The 9,316-nt window shown below is 37.5% G+C and overlaps 1 non-coding gene across 1 annotated transcript; it reads right to left on the reverse strand.

Annotated features, from left to right (window-relative positions):
- Nucleotides 1-6,512: 6,512 nt before the first annotated feature.
- LOC120363863 (U1 spliceosomal RNA) lies at nucleotides 6,513-6,676 on the reverse strand. Its single transcript, XR_005579289.2, has one exon. It is a non-coding gene; the product is annotated as a U1 spliceosomal RNA (small nuclear RNA).
- Between the last annotated feature and the right edge of the window lie 2,640 nt (nucleotides 6,677-9,316).

Consider the following 9,316-nt stretch of genomic DNA (forward strand, 5'->3'; position numbering starts at 1 on the left):
CTCAAAGTAAAGGGATGGAGGAAGATTTACCAAGCAAATGGAGAGCAAAAAAAAAGCAGGAGTTGCAATTCTTGTCTCTGATAAAATAGACTTTAAAGCAACAAAAATCAAAAGAGACAAGGACACTACATAATGGTAAAAGGATCAATGCAACAAGAAGAGCTAAAGATCCTAAATATGTACACACCCAATACAGGAGCACCCAGATACATAAGGCAAGTTCTTAATGACTTACAAAGAGACTTAGACTCTCACACAATAATAGTGGGAGACTCTAATACCCCATTGTCAATGTTAGACAGATCAACGAGACAGAAAATGAACAAGGATATCCAGGACTTGAACTCAGTCCTGGAACAAGCAACATAATTGGCAATAAATCACTTCTCAGCAAATGCAAAAGAATGGAAATCATAACAAACAGTCTCTCAGACCACAGTGCGATCAAGCTAGAACTCAGAATGCAGAAACTAACTCAGAACCGCACAGCTTCATAGAAACTGAACAGCTTGCTCTTGAATGTTGACTGGATAAACAACAAAATGAAGGCAGAAATAAAGACGTTCTTTGAAACCAATGAGAATGAAGACACAACATACCAGAACTCTGGGACACATTTAAAGCAGTCTCTAGAGGAAAATATATAGCAATGCGTGCCCACATGAGAAGAAAGGAGAGATCTAAAATTGACACCCTATCATCAAAATTGAAAGACCTAGAGGAGCAAGATCAAAAAAACTCAAAACCTAGCAGAAGACAGGAAATAACTAAGATCAGAGCAGAACTGATGGAAATAGAGACACGAAAAACTTCACAAAAAAAATCAATAAATCCAGGAGCTGGTTTTTTGAAAAGATCAACAAAATAGACAGACCGCTATCCAGACTAATAAAAAAGAAAAGACAGAATAACTAAATTGATGCAATAAAAAATGATAAAGGGGAGATCACCACAGATTCTACAGAAATTCAAACCATCAGCAGAGATTATTACAAACAACTCTATGCACATAAACTAGTAAACGTGGAAAAAATGGATAAATTCTTGGACACTTGCCTCCTCCCAAGCCTAAACCAGGAAGTCAAAACCCTGAATAGATCAATAACAAGGTCTGAAGTTGAGGCAGCAATTAAGAGCCTACCACCCAAAAAAAGGTCCAGATGGGTTCACAGCCAAATTCTACCAGACATACAAAGAGGAGCTGGTACCATTCCTTCTGAAACTATTCCAAATAATCCAAAAAGAGAGAATCCTTCCTAAATCATTTTATGAGATCAACATCATCCTGATACCAAAACCCGGCAGGGACTCAACAAGAAAAGAAAACTTCAGGCCAATATCCATGATGAACATAGATGCAAAAATCTTCAAAAAACTACTGGCAAACCGACTGCAACAGCACATCAAAAAGCTTATCCACCATGATCAAGTAGGATTCATCCCAGGGATGCAAGGCAGGTTCAACATATGCAAGTCCATAAACGTAATTCACCACATAAACAGAACCAAAGACAAAAACCACATGATAATCTCAATTGATGCAGAGAAGGCCTTTGACAAAATTCAACAGCCCTCTATGCTAAAAACCCTCAATAAACTAGGTATTGACGGAACGTATTTCAAAATAATAAAAGCTATTTACGACAAACCCACAGCCAATATCATACTGAATGGGCAAAAAACTGGAAGCATTGCCTTTGAAATCTGGCACTAGACAAGGATACCCTCTCTCACCACTCCTATTCAATATAGTACTGGAAGTTCTAGCCAGAGCAATCAGAGAAGAAAAAGAAATAAAGGATATTCAAATAGGAAAGGAGGAAGTCAAATTGTCTCTATTTGCAGATGACATGATGCTATATCTAGAAGACTCCATCGTCTCAGCCCAGAGTCTCCTGAAACTGATAAGCAGCTTCAGCAAAGTCTCAGGATACAAAATCAACGTGCAAAAATCACAAGCATTCCTATACACCAATAAGCGACTTAAAGAGAGCCAAATCAAGAATGAACTGCCATTCACAATTGCTACAAAGAGAATAAAATAACTAGGAATACAGCTAACAAGGAACACAGAGGACCTCTTCAAGGAGAACTACAAACCACTGCTCAATGAAATAAGAGAGGACACAAACAGACGGAGAAACATTCCATGTTCACGGTTAGGAAGAATCAATATCATAAAAATGGCCATATTGCCCAAAGTAATTTACAGATTCAATGCTATCCCCATCAAGCTACCAGTGACCATCTTCACAGAACTGGAAAAAAACACCTTAAACTTCATATGGAACCAAAAGAGAGCCCACATAGCCAAGTCAATTCTAAGCAAAAAGAAAAGAGTGGGAGACATCACACTACCAGACTTCAAACTATACTACAAGGCTACAGTAATCAAAATGGCATGGTACTGGTACCAAAACAGAGATATAGACCAATGGAACAGAACAGAGGCCTCAGAGGCAACACAACATATCTACAACCATCTAATTTTTGACAAATCTGACAAAAACAAGCAATGGGGAAAGGATTCCCTGTTTAATAAATGGTGTTGGGAAAACTGGCTAGCCATGTGCAGAAAGCAGAAACTGGACCCCTTCCTGACACCTTGCACTAAAATTAACTCCAGATGGATTAAAGACTTAAACATAAGACCTAACACTATAAAAACCCTAGAAGAAAATCTAGGCAAAACCATTCAGGACATAGGCGTAGGCAAGGACTTCATGACCAAAACACCAAAAGCATTGGCAACAAAAGCCAAAATAGACAAATGGGACCTAATCAAACTCCACAGCTTCTGCACGGCAAAAGAAACAATCATTAGAGTGAATCAGCAACCAACAGAATGGGAAAAAATTTTTGCAGTTTACTTATCTGACAAAGGGCTGATATCCAGAATTTACAAAAAACTAAAACAGGTTTACAAGAAAAAAACAAACAAGCCCATTCAAAAGTGGGCAAAGGATATGAACAGATACTTTACAAAAGAAGACATACATGAGGCCAACAAACATATGAAAAAATGCTCATCATCACTGGTCATTATAAAAATGCAAATCAAAACTACATTGAGATACCATCTCATGCCAGTCAGAATGGCAATCATTAAAAAATCTGGAGACAACAGATGCTGGAGAGGATGTGGAGAAACAGGAACACTTTTACACTGTTGATGGGAGTGTAAACTAGTTCAACCATTGTGAAAGACAGTGGCGATTTCTCAAGGACCTAGAAATAGAAATTCCATTTGACCCAGCAATCCCATTACTGGGCATATATCCAAAGGATTATAAATCGTTCTACTATAAGGACACGTGCACATGAATGTTCATTGCAGCACTGTTTACAATAGCAAAGACCTGAAACCAACCCAATGTCCATCAATGATAGACTGCACAGGGAAAATGTGGCACATATACACCATAGAATATTATGCAGCCATCAAAAATGATGAGTTCGTGTCCTTTGTAGGGACATGGATAAACCTGGAAACCATCATTCTCAGCAAACTGACACAAGAGCAGAAAATCAAACACCGCATGTTCTCACTCACAGATGGGTGTTGAACAATGAGAACACATGGACACAGGGAGGGGAGCACTACACACTGGGGTCTGTTGGGGGGAAATAGGGGAGGCACAGCAGGGGGTGGGGAGTTGGGGAGAGATAGCATGGGAGAAATGCCAGATATAGGTGATGGGGAGGAAGGCAGCAAATCACACTGCCATGTGTGTACCTATGCAACAATCTTGCATGTTCTTCACATGTACCCCAAAACCTAAAATGCAATAAAAAATTAATTAATTAAAAATAATTACATCATATGCAAATAAAGATAGTTTTACTTCTTCCTTTCTGATATGGATGCCTTTTATTTTATTTACTTCTCTAATTGCTCTTACTAAAGCTAACAGTATAATGTTAAATAGAAGTGGCCAAAACAAACATCTGTGTTATGCTTCACATATTAGAGGGAAAGCATTCAGTCTTACACTATTCATATGTCAGTTGTGGGTGTGTTATAGATGCCCTTTAGTAGGTTGCATAAATTTCTATTCCTTGTTTATTCACTGTGTTTACTGTGAGAAAGTACAGAATGTTGTCAAATGTTTTTTCTGCTTATATTGGGGTGATCATGTGGTTTTTGTTCTTTATTCTATTGATGAGGTTTGTTACATTAATTGATTTTCAGATGTTAAAACAACTTGTATTCTTGGAATAAGTCATACTTTTTCATGGAATATAATCCTTTTAATATACTGCTGGATTTGATTTGCTAGTGTTATTGAGGAACTCTATGTCTATATTGATAAAATACATTGATCTGTAGTTTTCTTTCTTATAACGCCTTTGTCTTGATTTGGTATCAGGATAATATTGCCCTCATAAAATGCATTCAGAAGTGTTCTCTCATTTTTTATTTATTGGAGGAGTTTGTGAACAATTGGTATTAATTATGTACATATTTGATAGCATTTACCAGTGAGGTCACCTGGTCCTGGGCTTTTCTTCATGGGAATGTTGGTGTTACAAATTTAATCTCCTTACTTGTTACAGCTCTATTCAGATTTTTTTAGTTCTTCTTGAATCAGTTCACGTAGTTAATGTCTTTCTAGAAATTTTTTCATCTAAGTTATCCAGTTTATTGCCATATAGTTGTTCAACTATTGAACTTTTGGTATGTAGCAGAAGTGCTATATATATATTTCCCATTTCATCACACAGAATACTGAAAAATTTGTGCATTCAAGGATCAAAATTTAATAAAAGCAAATTTTTTACTGTTTCAGCAAGGACGTTCTTAAGCTGTTAAAAAAAAAAAAAAAAAAAAAAACTGTAACCCCTAGAAATAAAACTGCCAGCGTAAATAGAAAGGTGTGATATTCACTCAAATTGATGAGGGCAGTCCACTGATTCAAATGCTAATCTCTTCTGAAGACATGCTCACAAACACTCCCAGAAATGTTTTACCAGCTATTTGAGCATCCCTTAACCCAATCAAGTTAACATATAAAATTAACCATCACATACATCATGAGGCTGTTCACTGTTACATTAAGGACATGAGACATACTCTTGAGAGCAATAAGAGAGACATGAAAGATCACTTTGGCTACCATGCGCAAAATAGATTAGAAGAGCAAGATAGGAGGTCAGAAGAGCAGTTAGAAGATTGTTGAATGATCCAAATAAGAGAGAATGAGGACCTGAAAACACAGTGGGAAAGGGTGAAAAGGAGTAGGTAGATTTTTAATATAAAAACACAAAAACCTCAGAACTGATAAGTGTTTAAATGCAGAGAGAGAGAGAGAGAGAAGAAAATCAAAAATAATGTCTATGTTTCTCATAGATGGTGTGTCATGTTAAGATACACAGGAAGGAAATGGGGATATTTAGGTGAGAAGTTAATTAGTTGAGTTTGGCACAGGCATTTTTGGGTGTTTATGAGATATTAATAGAGCTATATGGTGAATCATTTCTCAAGTAAGAGAAACTAAAGGCTTATTTACCTTGAGGAGTTACCGAGCCTTTAGTTTCTCTTACTTGAATTTGTATTTGAGGTTTCACCTTTTCTCATATCTTCCTTGAGTCTTGTGTAACACCTGATGGACTTTCCCCAAGCCAGGGTCACTTTCAAATCAGACATCCTGTGGAGTGGCAGGTACTGTTCAAGGCACTTAACATACAAAAATGAAGAAAGGAATTAAAAAGCAGACATCCCCCTTGCATTCCAGCCTGGGCAAAAGAGTGAAACTCCATCTCAAAAAATAAATAACAAATAATAAATAAAGTATATAAGTTCAGATGAATATGTTACAATGGGTGCTAACCCATTATGACTGGTGTGTTTATAAGAGGAACAAATTTGGACACAGATATACACACAGGAAAGATCATGTGAATACACAGGAAGAAGGCAGCCATCTACTTGGCAAGGAGAGAGGACTCTGAAAAGAAATCAGCCCTTTCAACACTTTGATACCCAACTTCTAGCTTTCAAAACTATGAGAAAAATAAATTTCTGTTGTTTAAGCCACCTGGTCTTTGGTGCTTTTTGGGGGAAGGCAACCTTAGCAAATTCATACACTCATCATTCATTTTTCTATACCACACTGAATCTAATCATATTCAGATTTTTTTTTAAATCAAGTAACATGTCATTGTCTGCTGACTACCCTATATGAATACACTCTCTAGATTGGCATGTAAGCATAAACTGCACACATAGCTGGTGCTTCACTGAGTCCAACTTGCTTCCCAGAACAAAAGGAACTTTGCCTCGCAGATAAATCTAGGACCCCACCTATTAGAATCTAGAACACTAGTCTCTGCTTTCATTATTTTTTTTTCTGTCTTTGTTCACTAAAATTCAGAAAAATCCCTAGGTCTAATATCATGCAGGATCACCCTATTACAATACTATGGAGTTTCAGAGAAAGGAGAGTTCGCATAGGGTCAGGGGATGGGAAATATTCATTAGAGGGTGGCATCCAAACCATACTTCTTTTTCTTAGGGGAAAGTGCAAACACAGTTTTCCACTACCACAAATTATGCAGTTGAGTTCCCCACATTTGGGAAAATCACAGGGGTGAGCACATCTGGAATGCAACGAATAAGCCTCACCCTGGGAAACCCACCTTTGTGATCATTGTATCTCCTCTGCCAGATAAGTATCAAACCATACTTCTAAAGATGAGAGGGACAGGCAGTAATTAACTCCTCTGCCAGATAAGTATCAAACCATACTTCTAAAGATGAGAGGGACAGGCAGTAATTAACAGGTAGTATGTTTTAGTTGTAAATAAAAGATTAAGAAAATCAGTGAAGTCTGGAAATTTTGGTATGAAAAATGGTTTCATATCATTAAAGCATGTATATGGGTAGGGGGGTGGTTCTTAAAGACTTTAAAAAGTATTCTAGAAACAAGTTATTGAAGATTATTGTAAGGTTAAAAAATTTGGATATTAGCCCAAAGAACAAATATATTTCAACTCACCTGGAATATTTGTTCAAAACAGATTCCTGAGCCCCATTTATGAATAAAGAAATCAGAATCTCTGCCAGCAGGCCTCCAGAATGTGCATTTATAGCTAGCTTCACATATGCTGCATATCACACTAAAATTTGGGAACTACTGCAGTAGACATTAGGAAACTATTAAATGGCCCTGCGAATTTTTGAGCAAAGAATGACCAAATTATGTCTACACTTTAGGATGACTAATCTAATAAGAATAGATATTCAAGAAAAGTTAGAGATGGGTTTAAGAAGCTGATGCACCAGTCAAGGCAAGAGACAATGAAAGTTGAGATATAAGTGGATATAAAGGGACTTTTATCTTACGATGTAAAAAATATGACAAAGATAGGAATGTAGAATTTTGTAAACTCATACGTAAGAGGATGAGATAAAGAAGTATCAAGGAAGACTGTGATGGTTAGTATTGAGTGTCAACTTGATTGGACTCAAGGATGCAAATTATTGTTCCTGGGTATGTCTGTGAGGATGTTGCCAAAGGAGATTAACATTTGAGTGAGTGGACTGGCAGAGGCAGACCCACCCTCAATCTGGGTAGGCACCATCAAATCAGCAGCCAGCATGGCTAAAATAAAGCAGTCAGAAGAACGTGGAAGGACTTCACTTGCTTGTGGCCTTCATCTTTCTCCCGTGATGGATGCCTCCTATTCTTGAACATTGGACTCCAATTTCTTCAGCTTTTGGACTCTTGGACTTATGTCAGTGGTTTGCCAAGGGCTCTCAGGCCATCGGCCACAGACTGAAACCTGCACTGTTGGCTACCATACTTCTGAGGTTTCGGGACTCAGACTGGTTTCCTTGCTCCTCAGTTTGCAAACAGCCTATTGTGGGACTTCATATTGTGAACATGTGAGTCAACACTCCTTAATAAATTCCCCTTCATATATACATCATCCTATTAGTTCTGTCCCTCTAGAGAGCACGGACTAATATAAAGACTAAGGATTAAGTTGTGGTAGGGTTAATTAGAGATAGGGAAATCATAAGAAAAATCCTGTTGAGCATTTAAGTGGGAGTACATGATGAATTCAGAACGAGACATGTTGAATTTTGATATTCTGGTAGGACACCCAAAGCAAGACATTCAGCTAGCAGTATAAAATATAAGATGGAGTCTAAGAGTGTTGTTTGAGATAAAAATTCTAATTCAACATTTATCTGGAAAATGATGATTGAAGCAAGATGAATGGATAACACTTGGCTTTTAACTGAATCATGGGGCAGTTTCCTCCATACTGTTCTCACGGTGGTGAATAAGTCTCACAAGATCTGATTGCTTTATAAGGGGTTCCCCCTTTTGCTTGGCTCTTGTTTTCCTCTCTTCTTTTTTTCTTTCTTTTGGCAGTGAAGTCTTATCTGTCTCTCATGCTTAAATGCAGTTTGTGTATGATCTTGATTCACTGCAACCTTCACCCCCGGGGTTCAAGTAATTCTCCTGTCTCAGCCTCCTGAGTATCTGGGATTACAAACACCCACCACCATGCCTGGCTAATTTACTTTTGTACTTTCAGCAGAGACAGAGTTTCACCATGTTGGCCAGGCTGTTCTTGAACTCCTGACCTTAGGTGATCCACCCGCCTCAGATTCCCAAAGTGCTGGGATTACAGGCATGAGCCACCATGCCCAGTCTCATTCTTCCCTTTTCCGCCACCATGTAAGATAGGACTTTTGCCTTCTGCCATGATTATGAGGTCTCCCCAGCCATGTGGAACTCTTTTAAATCCATTAAACCTCTTTTTCTTTATAAACTACATAGTCTCCATTATGTCTTTATTAGCAGCATGAATACAGACTAATGCTAATAATCTTCCTACTAAGATTAGGAATTTGCCAGAGGAAGAAAATGCTCAAATGCTGAAAGATAGATAAGATGTCTTATACTACATAAATCCTCAACAACAACAAAAAATAGCCTCAGGAATTTGTAACCTGTGTTTTCTGCTTGCATGAACAAGATTCTCTTAGGTAAAAAAAAAAAAAAAAAAAAAGTGTCTGTTCATAGGGTTCAGATCTAAACCAATCCTTCATTGGGTAGAAATCCAGCTGCAATGACAGCTCAGAGTTTCATAGCATATTCCTTTCATAATTATTATTTTCTTGAACCCTTAACTCTGATGGACTTTAAAAGGATCTGCCTATTGATTGTTGAGAGGACAAATCTTCTATATTGTTGTATACTGTTAACAAGAGGCCGTTGGAGGAAAAAGATAGCAATAGTCAAATTAAAAAAAAAAGCACCATTATTTCCTTTTTGCATATGTTCTATATGTTTGGGCC

The sequence above is a fragment of the Saimiri boliviensis genome, chromosome 3 (genome assembly GCF_048565385.1).
Source record: "Saimiri boliviensis isolate mSaiBol1 chromosome 3, mSaiBol1.pri, whole genome shotgun sequence".
Taxonomy (NCBI): Eukaryota; Metazoa; Chordata; class Mammalia; order Primates; family Cebidae; genus Saimiri; species Saimiri boliviensis.